We start from the raw sequence: 24,570 nt of genomic DNA, 5'->3' as shown, positions 1-24,570 counted from the left end.
GTGACCCTGTTTGTGTTGGATGAGTGCACCGTGCCTCTCTTGGGAGCAGCCTACAGGCATCCCACAGATCTGACACGCAGCTCCGCACACTCACAGAGACACCGAGAGAAAGGGAAAAAAGGAAAAAAAAAAATATACAGTTCCCCAAGAATCTTGGCTGAATATATTACAGAGATATAAAAACTAACTTTACGATTTTTTTCTCTCACTCGTTTTTTTTTTTTTGCAGAGCTGCGGTCAAAATAAGTAAAGATTACACGCGTAATGTGCTCGAGAGCATGCCAAAGAGGGTTCAAGGTTTTTGAGATCTTAAATTTACACCGCGTGCATTTCAGATTCTTTTCACGACTTGTCAGGTGCAAAATCTTACCGAAAAAAGAAAACCCCACAATCTAGCATTTTGTGAAAATTTGTGTAAAAATGAAACACCCCTTCTCGGTGGCAACACAAGAAAATCTCTGCAACATCAGAAAGCATTCAGGACCTCTGTGACTGTTCACACAAGGGCCTGCAAGGAATTTTGAGCTCCCTCCATCATATCACTGAAGCACCTCAGCGCTCAGTAGGACCTCTAACATGACAGAAAGAGCCGAAATGTCAAAAGACGGATAGCAGGAGAGGTGTTGGCAAAAAAGAAGAGAGAGAGAGGGGCGGGTGTGTGGACCCTAGGGATCCCGGTGAGGAGTGGTATATGCTGGGGAGGGGCGGGTAGGTCAAAATCAGTGAGTGCGAGTTTAATCTGATATGAGTTCATTCATGTAGAGGAGCTGGAGAGCCATGCAGAGAAGCAACAGTGATCTGCACAAATTATACACCAGTGAGAGGAGAAGACAGACAGGGGGAGAATATGACGTGTGTGTGGAATTTAGATGATTTGTGACAGGCAAGGGAGACGAAGAAAAGAGGGTCCTTTGAAAACACGATCGCTGGACTCGCGTGCAGGTAAATGTGAGGTATATCCCAGTCGCTTAACCAAATAACACATTTAATGTATGTCGAATGGGAGACAGAGGGAGATAAAAAGGTCTGAGCTTTGTGATCCATACAGGTGAAGATACAGTATCGCCTCCTCCTGCTTTTGCCCTCACCAAACAGCGAGGGTCACCCCTACTTTTCTATCTCCTTCCGCTCCAATGCATCCCCTCGTCATGCACTGTAATTAAAACCACAGGTGGGACCCGTAACACTGCCTGGCTGCTCCCAGCATGCAACAGGCACCATCTGGTTCAGAGGAGGGGTGTTTTTTTTTTTTCTCCAAACAGCCAGGGGTTAAAACATCAAAGGCTCAGATCTTTGATCGGACCTCAGCGGAGTCTAGAGCACAGGGAATAGTATCCACTGTCTCTTGAATCTTTCTGCAACACAAAGCGTGAAATGGGAGCGCGAGCTCGAGCTTGTAAGCCACCAGGTCAGCTACCTGCCATTCCTACGGGGACCTTTTGCCATCACCTATACCTCCTTTCCGGATATCATGTTCTCCTAAAACGTCTGCCTGCAAACCTGTTAGAGAGGGGTCTCCAAAGACTCCCGCAGTGCTGATTACTTTTGCTTCGGTGCATGCTTTGCTAAAGCGAACATGCTCACTACACCTTGAAACATGGCAGAAGTCATAAGAAAACATGCACCGCTTGGGTCACAGCACATCACAGAGCTTTGAACATGATGAAATCTCGTGTATTTGTATGTTTTTCAAGGTTTAAGCCTTGTTTCCGAAACTATGCAAACTTAATAATAACTTGCATATTTTTTTCATATATTTTTTTAAGGCTTGAAACAGAAACAGTGCGGATAAAGACGTTAAATTAATCTCGCCTTCGAATCGGTATCCGAAATGAGAAGTTACGAGGACAAACATCTTCTTCATTCTGTCAGCCAGTCTAATAGAGCTCTTAAACAAAGCATTATACAGATGTCTCCAGACACACGAGATGACAGGACAGTTTTGAATTATTCTCACTGACGGGAAGGTGTTACAGCACAGGATGAAAACGCTCATTTGAGAACAGCGCAGAGAAGGACCGAGTTTTACCTGGGGCGTTGGCAGATTGCAGATGTCTGCCTCTGTTCGCTCCAGTATGCGTGCATGTGCTGCTCACGGAACAACCCCCCTGGTAGAGAAATTCACTTAAAGTTTGGTCTCTGAGGAACAATAAAGACCCCAAACAGCGTGCCCAAATTTAAGCCAGCATGAAATCCCCCTGCTGCTCTTGGGTGGCTGGTTTGCCTACCCCCCCAACATCTTTCAGTAATGTGACACAACGTTTCAGATGCCGCAATATAATTTGTGTTTTCATGTTAGTTTTATGTACCGTGAGGTTTGGAGCAACAGATTTCTGTGTGCGTCTGTGTGTGTGAGTCTGTGCACACGTGTGTGACTGAGTTAACTGAGTGTGTCCTGATTATCTGTTGCAGACAAGGGCCCAGAAGAGGAAGGCTTAGAGCTGACTGGAAACATGATGAGCACTGGCGCATTGTATAGCATAAACCTTTAATAGCTCTAGTTATTGAAAAGACTAGGGCAAAGCGGGAGTGGCTTGTGTTGCAGTTTAGCAGCAATGATGCATGATGAAAGAAGGTGGCAACAGGATAAAAGCCGGTTTACACAAATGATACAAATACCAACAAAACATAAATCTAACCCACAATAATATTAGGCTCAACTAAACACGGCTATGAAGGAGTGAAAAAGCAGCCTGGCCATGCTCTTGTCTTTTTCTTAATCACAATACTAGCTTCACAATAGGTTAACATGGATCACCAGGTAGTGATGGTTGCATCCCTAGGATCATAAGCTTCAGCCACCAGAGCGACGTCCTTGCAGCTTGCAACTTTAAACATCAGCCACAGGTAGGGTCCTGTCCTGTTTTTGCTGGGACGTCCTGTATAATGAGCAAAATTGGTTGGCCATTCCCTTATTCTACCTTAAATGTCCCGTATAGTGACCGTTACCTGCAATACCATTTTCTGACCAACAGATGGCACTCTTAGAAATACCAAATTTGATTTGACTAGAGGTGTACGAGGCAAGTGTTTCCAGTCCCAGCCGTCAGTGACACCCGTCACGGACACCAGATGTGAGGGGTGATACGTGATTCGTAAAAATAAGGTTCAGTTTGCTTTGTGTAGTATAATCTGAAAACAAACGGATATGGATAAACCTGCCAAAAAGAAAAGACTGTGTAGCTACAACAAACAATGGGAAGAAAAACATACCTGGTTCAACCCGTCAGCAATGAGTCAACTAAAGCATTCTGCAGTTTGTGAGTTTTCGATTGGCCGGTGAGGTGACAACGACTTAACCCAGAATTAGTCCGCTATAATGCACGAGAAAGCTACACGCGCTAAAGGTGAAGCTAACTATGTTAGTAATGCAATAAAGCTAGCACGTGATGAGCAGTTTTAACTATTGCTGTTAATTCAGTATTCGCGTTACAGTTACAAATCAGGCAAATCATGTTGTTAGCCCAGTTTTCCTTTAATCTGGGCAGAGAAAAAAATGTCAAAAGTAGCTACACAGAAGTGTTGTTTATAACCTTTGAGTTGTAAAAATATATGTGGAATTTTAAAAAATGTATTCCCTCAAAAGGACGGCAAAGTACTAGCAGTCCCCAGTCCAGAAACAGCTGTGAACGTGACATCCAAACTCTCCAGGAAAAGCCACTTGCCAACACAAAGCTAACAAAGAAGACGCCCAGATCTATCTGATGCTGAAGCTGAGTGCATGCAGACAGCAGTTAAGCAGCAGAAAGGTTGGTTTGCAGCAGAGATACAAAGACATGTTGTATTTATCATAGCAGTGGGAAAAATTTCAGCAGTTTAGTCTTTAAATTGCGTAGGTCTATAGCTTCCTGATTAAGATAGAAATGTATTGTAATATTGCTGTGAATCACCTCACAATGCTTTCAAATAGCAAGTAAGTCTACCACCATTTTTGTGAAATAATGACTACAAAACTAGTGCCATTAATTAAATACAAAGTTTGCGCTGAATAAATCTGCTGTATATTGCTGTGTTTAAAGAGTAAAAGGGATATACTGAATACCTAAGCAAGGAGACTACCTTTGCAAAGGCAAAAATCTGTTTAATATGCAAGTGAAAAAAAAACTTGCAGTTCAGCCTCAGGAGTTCTGAATTATGAAAAGCAAGCTACACCTGTGGGATATCTGAGAAAATTATTTAGAAATAGCAAGCTTTTCAGATTCACCTAGCACTCAGAGCATACGTATATGGAGAGTGAGGGCCACTATTACCTTTTATGTGATCACTGACCTTGATCCAGATCTCTTTGTGGAGTGGGGCCTATTCTCTCTGGTATTTCAGGGGAAGAGTAAAAGTGACACATTCAACGGCACACTATCCATTAAGGCCAGGAGCAGCAGGGGTATTTTTATCAAAATGCAGCGCTTATTGATGGATTGAGATTCATGTCTCGCAGTTCAGATATGATAACCCACACTACTTGGCCTTCAGTTCACATCTCTTTTTGCCTTGCGATTCATTCCTCTCCCTCTCTTCACTTGTTCTCCCTCACACTTTCATCCTCACTCCATCATCCCCATCTGTTCTTTACCCCATGTGTCATATCGCTCTCTCTCCCCACCACCCCGCCTATCTCCACCTCCCTCATTGCTTGCTATTCTCCTCTCTCTCTCTCTCTCTCTCTCTCTCTCTCTCTCTCTCTCTCTCTCTCTCTCTCTCCCATGTGTCTCCACTATTTCTTCACCTCTCCTTCCGTGCTCAGCGAGAAACCGTTGGAACTAGCAGCTCCAGAATTCTGATCAGCCACTTTATGGTCTAAGAAGCCTCGCCAAACTGCCTTTCCGATTAATCAATACTTCCAATGGCTGTGGTTAACACCTGTAACCTCTGCATTACATGGAGGGAAATGTTCAGTCCTGGAGCAGAATAGCAAACATCTAACTTATCCTGGCTACAGCCAAATCCTGCTTATTGCAAAACATTTTACCTACTGAGCAGATAAGTTCTCCGAGATAAGAAACATGGAGGTCCCTCTCGCTCTATCTTTCCGTTCTCTTGTTCATTTTGAGTGAGTGAACAAGTGAGTGAGTGAAGGAGTGAGTGAATGCTGATTTTTTTTTAAAAAAGCGTACCTGTGGGCTGTTTTTGTATCCGCTCCAGCTCCATGGTTGCCATATGGATGTGTAAGGAAAACGAGGTACACTCAGATGCTGTGATAGAGGTAAATGAAATTCAAACTCAAGTATCTAGGTCATTTGTAAGGCCCAAAGCAACTTCTCCTTCCCTCCCTGCCTGCCTTTCCCGTGTGTTGCTTGAGTCTGTGGAACATCAAGGAGATGAAAACACGCCACATCCTGTCTATGCAACAGCTCACATAAGAACTGTGTGCTGCAAGCATGCCAGCATGGCCCTTGGAGTTTCTTTTGACAGGTTATATAGATAGAACAAGCTATTATTGTATTATTGCACTATTGCATCAATGTACATCTACTGGGATGAACCACACAAGCGAATCAAACGAAGTTTCTCATTAAATTAAGGCATAAATGTGTGTTCAGCAGTGTTGGGACTAACGCGTTATTAAGTAACGTGTTACAGTAACTACGTTATTGTGGTAACAAACACGGTAACTAGTTATTATGCCAAAATCAGGAACGTGTTACTCGTTACTGGGATTTAGATAGACTTGTTATTCGTTACTTCTTGTGGTGGCTATCGCGGAGCTTCAACAGATTCAGTAACATTAGCAAGTGGTGGAGGCCAGCAGGTGGATGAGGGAAAAGGGACGCAGGACGAGGAGAGACCCGAAGCGGCCACCGGTCCGAGTGTCAGGTGAACAGAACTTCAGGTAAGAAGTTGCAGTCTATCTGGGTCAGATATGAACCAAGTTTAGGTGGAGTTTATTTTCGTTATGCTAACTTTTTCGTACTGCATGCTAGCTAGCATGACGGAGTTTCTATACAGCTGGGTGGGTGCTATGTTACTGATGTTGAACTTTATTTTGTTCATAAGGTTAATTATTAGAATTGCCAACCGTCCAGTAAAAAACGGAATCATCTCGTATTCAGAAAAAATATTACGCGTTTCTTATTGAGGTGAAAAGGAACAGTTTGTCCTGTACTTCAGCTACAATGAAAAAAGCACAAAGCTGGATTTATTCTGTGTCTTTACGCTGCACAGCTGCCTATTCCTCTTTCATTCTCCCCCCTCCCTCTCCTGTTTCTACTTCAATCATGAAACTGATCAGTGATCAGCTGATCGGCTTTTCTCTCTTGTTTGTTTATTGCCCACTTTGCGCCAGAAAGAAGAAACCAGTGGATGTCGTTAAACAACAGCAGCATGTTTAAGCTTAATCAGCTGTTGTTAGAATTTTTTTGATATTACTTTCTTTGTCAGCTGATGTTTGCTGGAGCCACAGCTGTAAAACTGCTGGTTGTGATATCGGTTTGGTTATCTGGTGAGAGGGAAACATGAAGATGAAACCAGGAGACGTCTTTACTGAATCATCAGAGCTGAACAGGTGATGGAGAAACAGGTTTACCTTTTAGGTGACATGAATGAGTTGAAGGGAAGTTATGAACTGTTTCTGTGAGACAAATAACACCAGGTTCCTTTTTTATGTAGCTGACAGCTGGTAACTGTGCAGGGGCACGTTTAGCAAAGTTTTGCCAGGGGGGCAGGTAGGGCATTAACAGGGAAAGGGGGGCACAAGGAAATACTTTCTTATTCTCATTTAAAATGTCTAGCTTTTAACAAATAAAAATCTGAATCTTACTACAAACGATTGATAGATTGATACATATATACCATCAAAACAGTGTACATCACTGTCACAACAGTGTTTATTTTCATTCAAAGGCCTTATGATTTTTCCTATAATGGTGGGCCGGTCTCTAGTCAAAATGCCCGGGCCAATTTTCTGTCCCAGTCCAGCTCTGTATCCAGCTCATCTGCAGTCTGATGTTACCTACATCTTCCTATTCAGAAGGCAGAATTTCCAAGTTCTGAGAACAATCAAAGCACCACGACTGCAGTTTTTGTGTTGGATGTAAAAGGCGCACATGACGTTGTGACGTAGGCTAGAATCATGGCGGCGGTCAACGACGGTGCAGGCGTGGGATTTTTCTCATGGAAATATGCAGATTATTTTTTACTTTCTATTGGTAGGTGGCACAGTGCACTTGTGGCAAGTAAGCAAGCTAGAAGACTGGCAATCTTGCTGGGTATCCAGTTACGGACGCAACACATTAAGAAGAGAATTCTGAGTAAAACCAAAGTTACTTTCCCTAGTAACTAGTTACTTTGAAAGTAACGAGTAACTTGAAGTAACTGAGTTACTTTTGATAGAAGTAACTAGTAATGTAACTAAGTTAAACTTAAGTAACTTACCCAACACTGGTGTTCAGTTTGATAAATGAATACATAAATACTGTCTTGAACGGCAGCTTTTATTAGGTATTTTTTCTTCTCCTCTAAGGTTTGTTTTATTTTGAACCTGCATGCTCCCTCCCTGATTCTTAACCTTATGTTGTTTCTTGTGTTTGTGGTTTTACGTTTTGGGTTCAGGTATTTTTTCTTCTTCTCTTTTGAGGGTTTCTGTTTTGTTTGGACTGAACCTGTTTATTCCCTGCGGCACTCTTGGCTCATCTTCTTTAGTATCTTCTTTAATAATGTTTCGTTTATTTCACCTGCATGTCTGTTGTGTGTCTGCATTTGGACATTTGTTTTTGAAGTGTATGTAACAAAAATTATTTTGATAACATTTTGAAAAAAAAAAAAAACCAAAACAAGCAAAAACAACAAATAATAATAATAAAAATGTGTACTTAGCATTTTTTTAAAATAATATAGTGCAAATATTTCCTACTAATCTCCCCAGCATGTCTTGGATTTGCCCCGGGGCTTCCTCCCTGTAAGAAATGCCAAAAACCCCATATCCAGAGCCTTTAGGAACTTGGGGTTAATCTCATCCACCTCATGGATCCTGCCATCAACAGTTAACTACCTCGATGACATTACCTCAATTGATGTCCAAGTCATTACTTTCATCTCCAGATGCTACTTCCACCACTGAAGGCAAGTCACTTGGAATGAGGAGGACTTCAAAGTATTTTTACCAGCACTTGACTATATTTTCAGTTGAAGTCAGCAGCAATTCACTGCTACTATAGACAGTGTGAGCTGGAAAATGATTTTCCCCTTCTGTGTCATGTGATGGTTTGCCAGAATCACTTTGGGCCAAACCAAAAGGCTTCCTCCTTTCTCTCACTGACCTGTGATCTGCCTGTGGAGCTCTACAAGGTAACCAAGCTCAACAGGACTCCTTCAGTTTGCTGGTTTCCTTTATCTCTGGTGTCTACCATCAGGTTTTAGGGTTACTATCACCTTACTGCCCCATGGAGCTGCCTCGGCACTGAGATCTTATGGACTAGGTCCTGTGGTAGACACTCCCAGCATACCCTCATGACATGATTGGCTACGCCACACCTGTCAGACATGCTAATCTAACTTAAGAGGTGATAGGTTGACAGCCCTGGTCTTCTCTTAACCTGAGGGCCCAAGACATAAAACCCCAGATCTGATGGCATGATTACAAAATCAATCATCGACCTGCAGCTGTTCCTCCTAGTCATGCTCTCCTAGATCATACTGTCATGTCCCATGTGAAGTCTGCCAGTGGGACATTGGAATCTCCAGACAGAGACCTCCCAGCAAAACACAAAGGGAGTCAAAGAAGCCTGGGTGCTCTAAACCGTTGTTCAGCATATAGGTACAGGCAACAGTGTGGACTCATCTGCAGATTCGAGTGTGAAGGGAAGCACTCATCTACTGGGGATCCAGTGAGGTGGGGGGATACAAGTATACCTACCCCTGCTTACCACCTCTCACCATGTGTAACTCCAAAACAGAGTTGAGACCCTCTTCAGGAGAATAGCCAGTGTCTCTCTGGCACACAAAAGCTCAGACTCCTTCTCTACCAGAGAGGTAAAATTTCATGTCCCAAGAACCAGTTTCAGAAACTGGAGATGGTCTGCCAAGGCCTCCACCTTTGATTGCCACTCAATCCACATTGCACCCCTACTGCCCCTCCAGCTGCTGGTGGCTCTTACAGACCATGTGGTTCCTTCAGACTGAGCCCAGCCCCATGAGCTCTCTAGCTGCTCCCCAGTGAGCCCTTCCCCAAGGCCTGACTCCAGGGCGAAGCCCAGTTAATCCCGATCTGTGTGAGGTAACATGGTTCAGCTTTATAGAGTTCATCATAGGGGTCTTTTATAGTCAAACAAAAACATTTCAATAAAATTTACTTTAAAAAAAATATTGAAAATAATCAGTATTCTTTGCTCTGAAAAGCTGGCAGTGTGTCTGCTGAAGGCCTGATTGACAGCTCGCACACCAGCCCACATGAGCCACACTGAGCGAACAGAGTGTGGTTTTAAGTGAACCAAACCAGTAAAACAAAATCTCTCTATAGGCACAGTCTACAGTGCCACCGATGTGGCTGGATGGCTCAGTCACTGTAATTTTACATGTTGAAGTCAAAAATCATCCAGATGCTGGGTGATGCATGCTAATGTAACAAAGTGAGAAAAGATGTGTGTGTGTGTTTATGGAATTACTATGAATATTGGCAGTAATTATGACACAAGCACACACGGCAACTTACACTATTACATCTGGAGCCATTGTTAGCAGGATGTAAGTACCGGAGAGAGATAGTCTCTGGAGCCCTGATTATCCATGAATCCCAGCTGTCTTAAATGAAAGCTGTGGTCAATGCAGAGGCAAGTCTCTGTGGCAGCCCATCAAAAACAAGCATCAAAAGAAGATGCACTTGCGAGATCAAGGTACAGCTAGCAAACTGCAGCTTTTGCTAAAAACACTGATGCTAATGCACGCTAACTTTTATAACATTACGGTGTCATGGGAGGAGTCATGCTACAGCAGTGTCTCATTGAGGTTAGTATTTAATGATTAAACTACAAATGTCAGTACTAAACAGCCTCCTTACAAGCTTTCAGCACTTATTATTTAACATTTATCAATTATTTAGAAGTAAATCTCTGAATTGCTAAACATGTTTAGCAAAAAAAGCACCACTGTGTTCATTAGCTGGTTTCTAACTTATTGTACTAATTTTAAAACAATGTACAAATAGGAATACCAAAACTCTTCATGCAGAGTCCTGAAGAGCACCAATTTGTACATATCCACTGTTAACACTTAGCGATTATTACAGCTTTAATGAAAAGCCCACGATACACCATTTTTAAGCCAAAATCTTTCTGCATGCTGTTAACCTTTCCATTGATGAATACCACTGCGCCTTGTTATGAATCAGTTAAAGTGTTGCACTGATTTTAAGCAAATATCAGGAATTTAGTCATAATAAAATGTGAATTTTAACCAGATATATTTATAATGACAAACTAAATCTGCATAATATAACTACTCATGCACTGGGAACTTATTAAATCACTGCTCCTCAGCGACTCTCTGCTTTCTTACCAAATCAGGAGAAACAGTTTTATTTCTTTTTAAAATTCATGATTTTCCTCTCTTTGGGGTTTTATCAGCCTCTGTGGTGATGAAGAGGGAGTTGGTCAGAGTATAAAATAACTGCAAGGAAATGCTGCAATCGAAACATTGTTTAAATGAAGCTAAGATGACAGTTGCTTGAGAAGTTTAAGAGCCTCCTGTTTAAACCTGAAAGATGCTCAGCCTCACAGCGAGAGGCATTGTTAAACGGCTACATACACTGTACCTCGTATTTGTCAGCCTGCTGTTTATAACCGGCCAAAGGTATTTCAAATATATTAAGTATAGCTATGTTTTATTTGGTATGGTTTTGAGCATCTGAGCAGAGAGAAATTTGTCAATCATAAAACTCCACTGGGAAGCAAACGGCCACTCTTTACTGACCTGTAACCTCAGGGGTCCAAAATGCAATGCAGCCATAAACATGTTGTAGAAAACCCTCCTCTTTCTCAGACAGTTATAACTAACATAAAAAAAAATCCTACTTTAACCATAAATCTCAGCTGACTGCAACAAGTCGAGGCAAGTTTCTTGTGCGATAATGCAAGGCAGGCTCGGAAAGTTATAGGCTACTTCATGCAAGTGTTTACAAAAACTAATTTACAGCACTTTATCATAAAGATTCACTGAGTATCACAAGCTGATGATATATAGCGAGAGCGAATCTGAGGGTGGAATTCTCCTTTAATGTCAGTAGCAGAAACAGTGTGCCTCTCATCCATTTACCTGCATCTGGGCTGTTTTCAGCACTCATAGATCACTGTTGTCTTCCTGCATGGTTCCTCAGCTCCTCTGCCTGGATGCATTTCTGTCAGATTAAAGATGTTCCCCCCCACCCCTTACTCTCCTGCCTCTAGACGCGTCCTCATCAACTCACCACATCCTCACACACACATGAAGCGGCAACCTTTGCAGCTGAAAAATGAAAATGAAAAGACAGTGCAAAAGTGCTGAAAGCTGCAGTTCTTGTATAGGCCACTTGAGGCTGGTTCCTAAAGCAAGCCAATCCCTATAAAGTGCAACAACATTGAAATTCCCAATTTTAGAGCAGAAATACGCCCGCTTCTAGCTTTGTACAAGAAAATGGTTTCCTTTATTTGACCCCTTACTAATACCAGTGGTGCATTTTTTTTAACTCACATTGTTAAAGGCTGATAATAGCTTATAGCTTACTATCAATAGGCCACTTTGACTGACAGCTGGATATTTACACTGTTAGCTTATAGCTATGTTCTTGAGTTTACCTAAGCTTGTTCACTGAACTGGGCCATGTGTACTGTTTGGAGTCATTTTAATGCAATTATATGACAAATGGGTTTGACTTCCTGTGCAGTAAGTGGACTAATAAGCAAGAAACTGTGCTCCATTGTTATATGTTTCTATACAGCCTACTGTTGCACCTTGCTAACCAAGCTTGATGCTATTAGCATTTTGATGTAATTATTTAGGCTTCTGTTTCCACAAAAGCAACATAGCTACAGCCATAATGCTGAAGTGGAGGATGAGCACAAACCAGTGGGGGCTTTTTTTACAGACCAGTCCAACACACCCATTGCTTTAAACTTACTCTGCAAAGGTATTTGCTTTATAATTAGCTAGGAAAATGGGTGCAGGGTATTGAAGCATGTGCAAACAGGAAATACAGTATATAGGCTAACAACAGAGGTTGAAAGACAAAACTTTATCCTTTATTCTTTAACACAGCTTAAACTTCCTTAGAGAGGTTTTCCTGTAATTTCTTTCAGTAGTCTCCAGGAAGAGTTCTTCTTGAGGACATTTAAAGCTCTTCTTTGGATGTTGGCTGCCTTTCGTTCTGTTCTCAGTCAAAATGATCTCACATTGCTTCAGTAATGCTGAGGTCTGGGCTCTGGGGAGGCCAATCCATGACTGTCATGGTATTTCATTATGAATCAAGATCCAACTGTATTTCATACTTCCATTAATATTATTCGATTCCAAGATCTTCAACACCACTGGCTGAAATGCACTTCAAACCATGAGAGCTCTGGACTTACTGTTGTATCTCTCTCTTGACCTCCTCTGTAAATAGTGGAAATGATTTGAACCAACATTTTTCAAATTTGGATTCATGACTCCATAAGACTTGTCGCCACAGATTTTTAGGCCAGTTCCTCTGTAATCTGGCACACTCCCCCTTTTCTTCCTGTTTCCCTTCCATAAGAATGGCTTCTTGACAGCAACACTTCCACTGACACCATTTCTGTTGAGGCTTCAGTGAACAGTAGATGGATCAACTGAAGGGTCAAATGCATCTTTTAGGTCCTGTGTCAGGTCTTTGCTGGATTTTTTCCTATTGCTAAAGGATATGACTTTCAGATATTGTTTATCTGCTGTAGGTATTTTTTTTTTTAGAAAGATGCGATTCAAAATTGGCTTTTCACTGAGTTATCTGTTATGTAGAGGTACAATACCGGTTCATCCTTTGAGCTAGGTGCTTTCATGCTTGAACTTTGGAAAGGCTGGAGACCTATTGCTTAAGACCACTTTAAAAAATTCCAAGAAAGTCTGGCATGCAGTAAAAACAACTATCTGCCAAATATACATTCTGCAGACACAAAAATGAACCACAAAGTGAGCAGTTGTCTGGTTACTTTCCATGTGTCAATCACACCTCAGTACTAATTACTCCTTGCTTGGCTGACTACGATGCTGTGAGGCTGACATTGATGAAGGACATTACATGATCAATACTGAGCTTACAGTTCCACATTTCACCTGGCACACACCATAAATATGCATGCAATCCACAATAATGCCCGCTAATTATTCTAAACAGTACAAGACATCATAATGGAGGCTGAAGGTTTGCACTCTGTTTATATCACGCCCTCCGTGGTGACTTTATTCTTACAGAAACACTTCCCCACCTCTGATGTTATTTTTATTTGCGTTCAGTGAATAATGCAACACCACAAAAATCACAACCAAAAAGTTACTTCACAGTGTTTTTTCATATCCCAAACATACTTGACAATAGCTCAGTAGCAGTTAACTCGGTCTGGGAAGCTTATTTCCATCCCAGACAGAGATGGTAGCTAGAAATAAAAACAGATTGTGGCAGTTGACAGGTGGAATGAAAAGTGGGAAGTTTCCTTGATGTAGGAAATGCTCAGAAGCACTAAGATCAAAGTTACGAATGACTTTTAATATTTATCCAAGAAAAATATTTCTGAAAACATCAGTAGTTGTTTTTCTCCTTTCATTGTAACTGTTTACTTTGCAAAAGGGGCCAAAAGATGTGGTTTCATTTTAAACAGCGTTCACTAATAGGGATTCTTCTGAGCAAGCCAGTTAAGGGTGGAACAGTCCCGCTTTAGTGCTTTTTAATTTAACATTAGGGAAAATATACTGTATCTAGAGACTTCTGCTTAGCTTACTTGCAAGAAAAGTTGCCTGTTAGAAAAGAATGCACATCTCTGTTTTTATATATTTTTTGGCAAAAGTCACAAAAGTCAGAAAATAGAGACGATGGAGCTAAAATAATTTCTGCACATAGTTTATTGACTTTCTGAACTTCGATTATGGCTGCAGCGGGATTGAGGAGGAGGAGGTGGTGGTGGTGATGAAGTGAAACTTCATAACATTTACATTTTTCCCTCATTAGTCACACATTTTATCCAAACCTTGAGAATGAATTAGGCTGCAAACTAAATCTTATTGATTTTCACCCATTCCCCTGAAATGATATAAATTGTATCACCCAAGCATGATGCAGGGGCATCTAGCTCATAGCAGATGTGGATTCACAATGCATATTTTAGAAGAGCATGTGCGCGCGGGAGACGAAGAGGTGCGGGTTTGTGATCAATAGTTTTATTTGTGGACTGCTTTTGACGGACCCTCGATGGTTAAAAGTCGCAAAATTAATAATGACACCTTTAAATAAATGTGCTCCACTTCTAATCACCTGATGATCGATCTACAGGGAGTGCAGAATTATTAGGCAAATGAGTATTTTGTCCACATCATCCTCTTTATGCATGTTGTCTTACTCCAAGCTGTATAGGCTCGAAAGCCTACTACCAATTAAGCATATTAGGTGATGTGCATCTCTGTAATGAGAAGGGGTGTGGTCTAATGACATCAACACCCTATATCAGGTGTGCATAATTATTAGGCAACGTCCTTTCCTTTGGCAAAATGGGTCAAAAGAAGGACTTGACAGGCTCAGAAAAGTCAAAAATAGTGAGATATCTTGCAGAGGGATGCAGCAGTCTCAAAATTGCAAAGCTTCTGAAGCGTGATCATCGAACAATCAAGCGTTTCATTCAAAATAGTCAACAGGGTCGCAAGAAGCGTGTGGAAAAACCAAGGCACAAAATAACTGCCCATGAACTGGGAAAAGTCAAGCGTGCAGCTGCCAAGATGCCACTTGCCACCAGTTTGGCCATATTTCAGAGCTGCAACATCACTGGAGTGCCCAAAAGCACAAGGTGTGCAATACTCAGAGACATGGCCAAGGTAAGAAAGGCTGAAAGACGACCACCACTGAACAAGACACACAAGCTGAAACGTCAAGACTGGGCCAAGAAATATCTCAAGACTGGTTTTTCTAAGGTTTTATGGACTGATGAAATGAGAGTGAGTCTTGATGGGCCAGATGGATGGGCCCGTGGCTGGATTGGTAAAGGGCAGAGAGCTCCAGTCCGACTCAGACGCCAGCAAGGTGGAGGTGGAGTACTGGTTTGGGCTGGTATCATCAAAGATGAGCTTGTGGGGCCTTTTCGGGTTGAGGATGGAGTCAAGCTCAACTCCCAGTCCTACTGCCAGTTTCTGGAAGACACCTTCTTCAAGCAGTGGTACAGGAAGAAGTCTGCATCCTTCAAGAAAAACATGATTTTCATGCAGGACAATGCTCCATCACACGCGTCCAAGTACTCCACAGCGTGGCTGGCAAGAAAGGGTATAAAAGAAGAAAAACTAATGACATGGCCACCTTGTTCACCTGATCTGAACCCCATTGAGAACCTGTGGTCCATCATCAAATGTGAGATTTACAAGGAGGGAAAACAGTACACCTCTCTGAACAGTGTCTGGGAGGCTGTGGTTGCTGCTGCACGCAATGTTGATGGTGAACAGATCAAAACACTGACAGAATCCATGGATGGCAGGCTTTTGAGTGTCCTTGCAAAGAAAGGTGGCTATATTGGTCGCTGATTTGGTTTTGTTTTGTTTTTGAATGTCAGAAATGTATATTTGTGAATGTGGAGATGTTATATTGGTTTCACTGGTAAAAATAAATAATTGAAATGGGTATATATTTGTTTTTTGTTAAGTTGCCTAATAATTATGCACAGTAATAGTCACCTGCACACACAGATATCCCCCTAAAATAGCTAAAACTAAAAACAAACTAAAAACTACTTCCAAAAACATTCAGCTTTGATATTAATGAGTTTTTTGGGTTCATTGAGAACATGGTTGTTGTTCAATAATAAAATTATCCCTCAAAAATACAACTTGCCTAATAATTCTGCACTCCCTGTACAGTGGGGTGGGAAAATTGAGAAAAAGCATATTATTCTGTAGCATTTGTTAAGAAGTAAAATACTAATGAGAATTGTAATACAAAGCAAATGTCAGGTTTGTGATTCAATATTTCAAATTAAAGTGCTAAGTCCTTGGTTTTATTCATCCCTGTTGGACAACGTCTCCCACCCCATGCAGCAGACTGTGACAGCACTGAGCAGCTCCTTCAGTGGGAGACTGCGGCACCCACGGTGTGGGACGGAGAGATTTCGCAGGTCTTTCCTCCCCACTGCTGTCAGACTCCACAACAAAGACTTTAACTGAACAAACACACACATCCACACATGTGCAATAACACTAAGTGCAATAATCTTTTCTGGCATCGTTGTATTTTTACTCAGTTGTATATAGCATTCGTATTCTATTTTTATCTTATTGTATATTTTTATTCTATTTTATTCTACTGTATATAGTATATTATTTTATTCTATTCTGTACAGCTGTGTACTGTATTTATTCTTATTGTATTCTAATTTTTGCGTCATAACTTTTGCACTGTCCACTTCCTGCTGTGACAAAACAAATTTCCCACGTGTGGGACTAATAAAGGTTATCTTATCTTATCTTATCTTATTCTGTACTCTACACAGCAAAATCTCCAGTGTTAAATTAACACTAGAGAGTGTCTATATGGGTCCACACCTCTGAGTGTTAAATACAACACTGTTGAGTGTTAAATTAACACTTTTGACAGTGTTATATGTTTAAAAGTAACCTAGTCAGTTTTGAAGATTAACAATGGCTAACACTGAGCAGTGCTGATTTTCTAACACTGGAAAATAACTCAAAATGTTAGAAATATTCCAGTGTTAGAAAATCAGCACTGCTCAGTGTTAGCCATTGTTAATCTTCAAAACTGACTAGGTTACTTTTAAACATATAACACTGTCAAAAGTGTTAATTTAACACTCAACAGTGTTGTATTTAACACTCAGAGGTGTGGACCCATATAGACACTCTCTAGTGTTAATTTAACACTGGAGATTTTGCTGTGTAGCAGTGCATTTCTCCCCTTTTTTAAAGTTTCTCTCACTGCTTTCCATTTCAAGTCTCAGGTGATATTCCCTTGTTCCTGAATGGATTGTCATCGACTGCCATCAACTGCAGCGGACCTTGAACCAGATACAAGATGAGGGATTTCTTTGCCCTGCCTGTGTGTGTGCGTGGCAGCCAGACTGAGGATGAGTCTGGGCTGGAGGACGGAAAGCACAAAGCACCGTGTCTGAGGCCTACCAGGAGACCTCCGATAGCCAGTGCACCGTGTCTTACATCTCTACCCCAGTGTCATCTCCCCTTATGTTCCCAGACGCACCGCGGCCCAAACAACAGCCTATCCAGACACAAAGCGCTGACAAGCAGCTGGAAGGTTACAGCGCTGCGTGGATGGAAACATGCGCTTTATGCTTCATTGACAGCAATGTTATTCCTCAGCTGCTCTTCGTTTTATCTTATATTTGTATGTCTTAGCCACTTTTTTCCCCCATTATTAGCAAAAGATTACTGTTGCTGCTGGCAGAAAATTCACCAAACATCCACTCAGTTCCTTTTGTTTTTAATTATGAGAAGTTTTCATGAACATGATTTAAAATGAATTATTTCTTTTAAAATAAAACAGATCATTAGAGGTGGGCAGATTGATCGAAATATCGATAGCAGTGATACCAACGCTGATATTGGATCCATACTGCTGCGATAGGATTGATACTTCAGTTCAATAAGTTCAGTATTTAATTTACTGTATTCTTCTTTTTTTTAATTAAAAATATACCTTAGAGATGCACTATGTCAAAAAAAGTTTTGTTTGGATTGTCATGCCTATTTTATTTACAGCCTGTAGCACATTTAAACAGCAGAAGTTGACCCGAAGCGATTTTGAGACACATTTACATTCAAGGTCTCCAAAAAACATGGTTTCAGAATACATGAAAAGCTGAAAGTTGTGTTTTGTTATATTAACTAATTATTGTGGAATAAAAATGATGATGAGTCATCTCATAAGTCCTGACACACTGCTCTCCCCTACATAAGCTGCCATTATTGGTTAAAGTATCTGATTTGTATTGATATCAGCAACATTGGCCCTCATTTTACGTGGTATTGAATCAATACTAAAATCTGCAGCATCACACAGCTCTTACAATACATTACTCTTGCTTGGGACAAAACTACAGCTATAAAATATGAGCCCTTATTCCCAGGGTGAGGGAGCACTCACAAGGTGGGGTTTTTTTTGCCATTGGTGCTGCAACACACATGATCACACCACCTTCAACACCACCACTCATGACATGAATCACTTTCTCCTGTTTGACAGTCCTTGTGTTTTACACCACCTCCTCTTACCTCCTTGTATAAGCATTGTCTTTCAGCAGCCTGTGCGTCAAAGTACCGATGCCAATGGACTCTGCGTGCGTGTTTCTCATACGCCAGCGACTTCTGATAAAGCTGCTGTGTTTGACGCCTCAGGAATGATATCAGCTTTAAAATATGGTGGTAAAATCCAGATAGTGGTTCACACCTGAAGTGTGAATGACGAACTGCCCGTGACTCGACACAATGATTGTCCAGCTTTCACATTTTATGACTATGAACCAGTGCTGTTCGGTAGACTAATAAAAGCTTTGGATTTTGGTTAATGCTTGTGAAGTCTAACCCTAAATGTTAATAACATCACTATGCAATATAAAATACAGCTCACTCTGTTAGAAAATATATATTTTTATTCTAAATCCAGTGTGTAATTTAGATTTTTTTTTTGTAGATCTCTGTATTATTCTATCAGTGAGTTTGATTCATTTTTATGATGTTGACTTTATGATTATTTTATTGATACAGTGGTTAGGGTAAGGATGGCTCCAGTAGCTATCTAGGGCCTTTTTTTGGTATGGAGTTTGTCAACACGTTCTCACTCCCAACGCGTAATATTTTACGCTAGGTGACAAATTCTCAAGATGTTACGCTTCCGGGCACCCAACAAGTCCCTAAATGACAAGATCAGAAAAATGAGAACTGTTTGGAATCAATCTACACATATTTGCTCGCTTGACTTAACCCTCAGGTCTTCCTTTAAATAGCTTTGAAAAACACGTCATTAAAGTGCTGGTTAAGGATAAGGTTATGGTTAGGGCTGGAATACATGACTGGAACGTGTATTACCGTCATTCTACTGGATTTCACCCATAATCCAGTGCGTAGCATAAGTTTCGCGTTCCTCAGTAATGCGGGACATGACAAATTGTCAGGATGTTACACCTCGGGAGTGAGAATGGGCTGAGTTTGCATGTGTACCTGTGTGGATTTGTTGGATTTTTTGTATGGTTATTAAAGATGACCTTTTTGACTTTTTTAGTCAACTCTTTTCATCTGATTTTTTGCAGCATGGTGGTTAGCACTGTTGCCACACAGCAAGAAGATCCTGAGTGGATCTTTTTGTGTGGAGTTTGCATGTTCTCCCCGTTTTTGCGTGGGTTCCCTCCGGGTACTCCGGCTTCCTCCCACCGTCCAAAGACATGCAGCTTGTGGGGAAAGGTTAATTGATTAATCCAAATTGCCAATAGGTGTGAATGCGCGAGTGAATGTGAGCGCGAATGGTTGTTAGTCTCTGTGTGTTAGCCCTGCGACAGACTGGTGACCTGTCAAGGCTGTACCCTGCCTCTCGCCCTATGACAGCTGGGATAGGCTCCAGCACCCCCCGCGACCCTGAAAAGGATAAGCGGAAGCGAATGGATGGATGGATCTGCTACTTTGTGATATTAAATGTTAATAATATTTAAATCATTGTTTTTAGTATTGCACCAGAACAAGTGGAGAAGAAGAGGCAATGTCAGCAAACCACAAGACTTGTCCAAACACTGCAGATGCTGCTGGAGTTCAAAGAACAGCAAAGGGAAGTCGCAGTGTAGTCTCACTGAAGTATATAAATCTGTGGGGTAGCCTCTCGGGCAAAACCATGAGGTGCCATCCTTTGTCCTGATGTGATGACAGAGGTCTTGGATGTGTTCATCAGCGTCTGTGTTCTCACTGCTGGCTTTCCCTGCACCTTGCAGCCCCCGCCTGTGCTCAGCCTGCTCCCTGAGCGCTGCACAGCTGTGGGTGTCGATGGTGACAGGTCAGCTAATTAGAGCAATGTTTCTGTCTGGGGCTGCTGCGTGGACGAGCACATGACTCGTACATGCTCATCCAGGCCTCGGGCCCCATGCAGGCACCCACGTGCACAGAGTGGTTTATGGAGACATGTTCAGATCCATGAAGCAATAGATTTTTCACAGAAACTGAAGTGATTCAAATTTAAACTTTAAAAAGCATGCTCCACTAATGATACGATGGAGCAACTTTGTCAATAATTGTTGAAAAAGTAAAGTTATGTATACCTGGGCATCCATTTCCCAATTTGATCTCTGGGGACACAACAACCACCATGACCTCTTCCCTCTCACGGAGCACATCTGACCTCCCTGAGCGACAAAGCTTCGTCATAACCTGACACCTTCCCGTGTCACACAGTTTGACCCTTTGCCCCAAGCGATGCCATACTGTAGAGACAGATGGAAGCAAACACACGCTGACGCATACCAACGCAGTACTTTAAGTACTGACACGCTTGTATATTCAGCTCCAAATGCATATACGCACACGTCTCTTGGAAAAACAAGTCATGCACGCACGCATTAACCTTTCCTTCTTCTTGGTACACAAAATGAAATTGAAATTAAACCTGTAGTACAGTATGATAAATATTTAACACATTCCAAAATAGGACATGACAGTACCATCAGATCATTACATGCTGTATTTGGTGTGAACTATTGCTTTAATACTGTCAAATACACTACTGAATGCGGTCCATTTGACAGTGGCGTATCTTTATTGCTGCAGTATCCAAGCTTTTCTGAGTTGCTGCCAAGGGAGGTCTTAGAGGTGAGCTTCTTTTTTCTCACATAAATTGCTTATTTTTCCTCCTCCTTCCTCCACGAACTGGACCTTTTGCCCCAGTTGGGCCTTCTGTGACTCCAGAGTCATCTACTTTTATTGCAGTTAATGCTCCTAGGTACAAAACAGCAGTGATGTACAGGGAGTTTCTAGTCCTGGCACCCAACGTAAGTGCCAATCAATTTTTAATCACACTTGAATCAATAGTAGCAACTTATTTCTTTAAATAAGAAAGAAAAAAAACAGATGGACAAATGGAAAAAAAAAGATCTAATGCTTTGACTGTAATTGAAATGGTTAATGATTATCTGCATACCCCAGAAATCTGATCTGCTGGGTTTCAGCATAAATTAAGACTGGGCTGCAAACAACCCAGAACACATTTAACGACCACCTTATGTGAAATATTTAAATATTAATTTCAGCATTTATATATATATATATATATATATATATAGGCTGCAGCAGTAAAGTGAGATTAAAAGGCCTATTTTAGAGGTTTTTTTGTAAACTTGTGTTTAATGGATTGGGGGACTTTTTACGACCTGCACTTTGTCCCTGTTGTAATAATAGCAATGTCGCCTTTTTTTAAATTTTTTTACTTGCCAGCTCATAAAATCCCGTTTGAATGCTTAATAGAGCAAAAATCCCCAAATGGTCCTGATAATTCTATAAATCTACAAATTTCCAGTTGTAATACACATCACACTATCAGACCCTTATCTCAAAAAGCATCTGTGTCAAAAAATCTTTTTCCACTTCAGAACCGGTTTCCCTATCAGCACCCCTCCCTAAGGTGTGCTGATGTACAACGTATACGACTATTTGTCTTGCATGCAAATATGTAAATGACAAGTCTGGGTCTAAGTGGCTGATAGTGAAAAAAACAACAGCACTGCAATAAATGAGTGGCATATGGTTCCAATCGTCCCTTTGTTGGCAATTTCTATACACAAGGCAATATATATAGGTGGAACTGCAGAGGCAGCAGAAACCGTAACTGGAGCCTTATGCTACCTTCCTGTAATGACAAAATTAAGTTTCGACTTCAGGAGTTTTGCTCCTGTGTGTGTGTGTATATGTGTGTTTGGCGAAGCTACGTAAGTGGCTCTTGTATGTACGATCTGTGTATAACATGCGGCGCAGCCTCCGTGTTCAAAATAAAGTAATTCTTATTTTGTTTGTCAGCTAAAGTGTGCGAAGCTCCATTATTACCGCACCTCAACTGTAACCTCAGAAGCTGCAGCTCACTAAGTGCCAAGATGTAAATGCTGTCCGATGAGTCTCAACGATATGCAAAGCTCCACCGTTAATAATTCATGTCTGAGTTTACAAATGGCACTGTTGCGCAGAGACGAATCAGTCGAGTCGTTGAAATGCTGTTTGGAGGAGATGAAAGTTTAATTCCTGTCCTAGATTACTCCTCCTCATATCTAAGCAGGCCCATTATTTTGCCTCCACCAATGTTTTCCCACCCGCTGTAATGGGAAATGAAGGGAGACATAGGCTGCAGTGGTGGGACACGGCCGGTTATGTACTCACCGAGGATCCTCCCTGATAGGTGACAGCTGGGGTGGCTATTTGCATCACTGTTAGAGGGAGTGTCCCGTTAGGCCACAAGCTGCTGAAGGGGAAACAAGGCCAGTACTGTAAATATAGCCATATCTGTGTGGATACTGAATGAATAGAATAGAATAGAATAGAATAGCCTTTATTGTCATTGTACAGAGTACAACGAAATTGGAGTGCCACTCCCTTGGTGCAAGTTTCAATAATAAATATAAATGTAAAATATAAAAAGTACAAAAAAAACAATCGTAAGTACTCAAACAATAGTATGTACAATATATACAGGATAGCAGCATTAATATAATGACAGTATGAATAGCAGCATAATATAATGACAGTGACGGTATGGAATAGGTTCAATTGTTTTTGTGCTTATTTACTACGGTGATAGCTCTGGGAAAGAAGCTATCCCTGAATCTGTTTGTCCTGGTTTTATGTGACCTGTACCGTCGGCCTGACAGTAATAGTTCAAACAGTTGGTTGCTGGGGTGAGAGTGGTCCTTGATGATATTGCCAGCTCTGCTGAGGTACCGAGAGTTTGCAGTGACCTCCAGGCTGGGCAGAGAGCAGCCAGTGATCTTCTGGGCTGTGTTGATGACCCTCTGCAGTACTTTCCTGTCTGCAGCTGAGCACCCTGCATACCATGTTGTTATGCCGTACGTTAGGATGCTCTCTATGGTGGCTCTGTAAAATGTCACCAGCAGCCTCTCCTCCAGGTTGTTCCTCCTGAGCACTCTCAGAAAGTGGAGACGCTGCTGGGCCTTTTTAACCACCGCTGTAGTATTTGCAGTCCAGGAGAGGTCATCAGATATCTGCACGCCCAGAAACCTCATGGAGTGTACCCTCTCCACACAGCTCCCGTGAATGTAAAGTGGGGCCGGGTCTGCTCTGCCCTTCCTGAAGTCCAAGAAAGACAGGGCAGTGCTGACAACACATCCCATTTCCTTAAGTTATCTAGTATGTCAACACAGTTTTGTTTTATGCAGTGTTGGTTAAAGACTTTACCTTAACCCTCCTCTTTAATATCCCATGTACAGGGCGACGAAGACAGACTTGACAGTGCACTATAAACATAGACACATACACAACAAACATAATGTTATAACAAAACAAAACACACAACACAAATTATGTCCTACACCAGGATGACTGTTGATAATGCTGCCCCTTCCCTGCCTGGTTCTGCCAGAGGTTTCTTCCTGTTAAAAGGAAGTTTTTCCTTCCCACTGTTGCCAAGTGCTTCCACATAGGAGATCATTTGGTTGTTGGGGTTTTCGCTGTATTATTGTAGGATTTTTACCTTACAATATAAACTTGACAGCCGTGACAGTTATTGTGATTTGTTTACTACAGTGGGGCAAAAAAGTATTTAGTCAGCCACCGATTGTGCAAGTTCCCCCACTTAAAATGATGACAGAGGTCAGTAATTTGCACCAGAGGTACACTTCAACTGTGAGAGACAGAATGTGAAAAAAAAATCCATGAATCCACATGGTAGGATTTGTAAAGAATTTATTCGTAAATTAGGGTGGAAAATAAGTATTTGGTCACCTCAAACAAGGAAAATCTCTGGCTCTCACAGACCTGTAACGTCTTCCGTAAGAAGCTTTTCTGTCCCCCACTCGTTACTTGTATGAATGGCACCTGTTTGAACTCATCATCTGTATAAAAGACACCTGTCCACAGCCTCAAACAGTCAGACTCCAAACTCCGCCATGGCCAAGACCAAAGAGCTTTCGAAGGACACCAGGAAAAGTATTGTAGACCTGCACCAGACTGGGAAGAGTGAATCTACAATAGGCAAGCAGCTTGGTGTGAAAAAATCAACTGTGGGAGCAATCATCAGAAAATGGAAGACATACAAGACCACTGATAATCTCCCTCGATCTGGGGCTCCACGCAAGATCTCATCCCGTGGGGTCAAAATGATCATGAGAACGGTGAGCAAAGATCCCAGAACCACACGGGGGGACCTGGTGAATGACCTGCAGAGAGCTGGGACCAAAG

At 41.6% G+C, this 24,570-nt stretch overlaps 1 long non-coding RNA gene across 2 annotated transcripts; it reads left to right on the top strand.

The window, feature by feature from the left end:
* Positions 1 to 2,938: 2,938 nt before the first annotated feature.
* On the top strand, positions 2,939 to 19,236 carry LOC147321907 (uncharacterized). 2 transcript variants are annotated; one of them, XR_015130886.1, is made up of 3 exons: positions 2,939 to 3,279; positions 3,587 to 3,749; positions 17,115 to 19,236. It is a non-coding gene; the product is annotated as an uncharacterized LOC147321907 (long non-coding RNA). The 2 variants fall into 2 exon arrangements; XR_015130887.1 differs by having other exon boundaries at positions 2,939 to 3,347.
* The last annotated feature ends 5,334 nt before the right edge of the window (positions 19,237 to 24,570 follow it).

This window comes from Aulonocara sp. 'chitande type north' Nkhata Bay, linkage group LG9, assembly GCF_057382095.1.
Source record: "Aulonocara sp. 'chitande type north' Nkhata Bay isolate Kocher_YH1m ecotype deep benthic linkage group LG9, A_spYH_male_GT1.1, whole genome shotgun sequence".
Lineage (NCBI taxonomy): Eukaryota > Metazoa > Chordata > Actinopteri > Cichliformes > Cichlidae > Aulonocara > Aulonocara sp. 'chitande type north' Nkhata Bay.
This window is presented reverse-complemented; position numbering and strand designations above follow the sequence as displayed.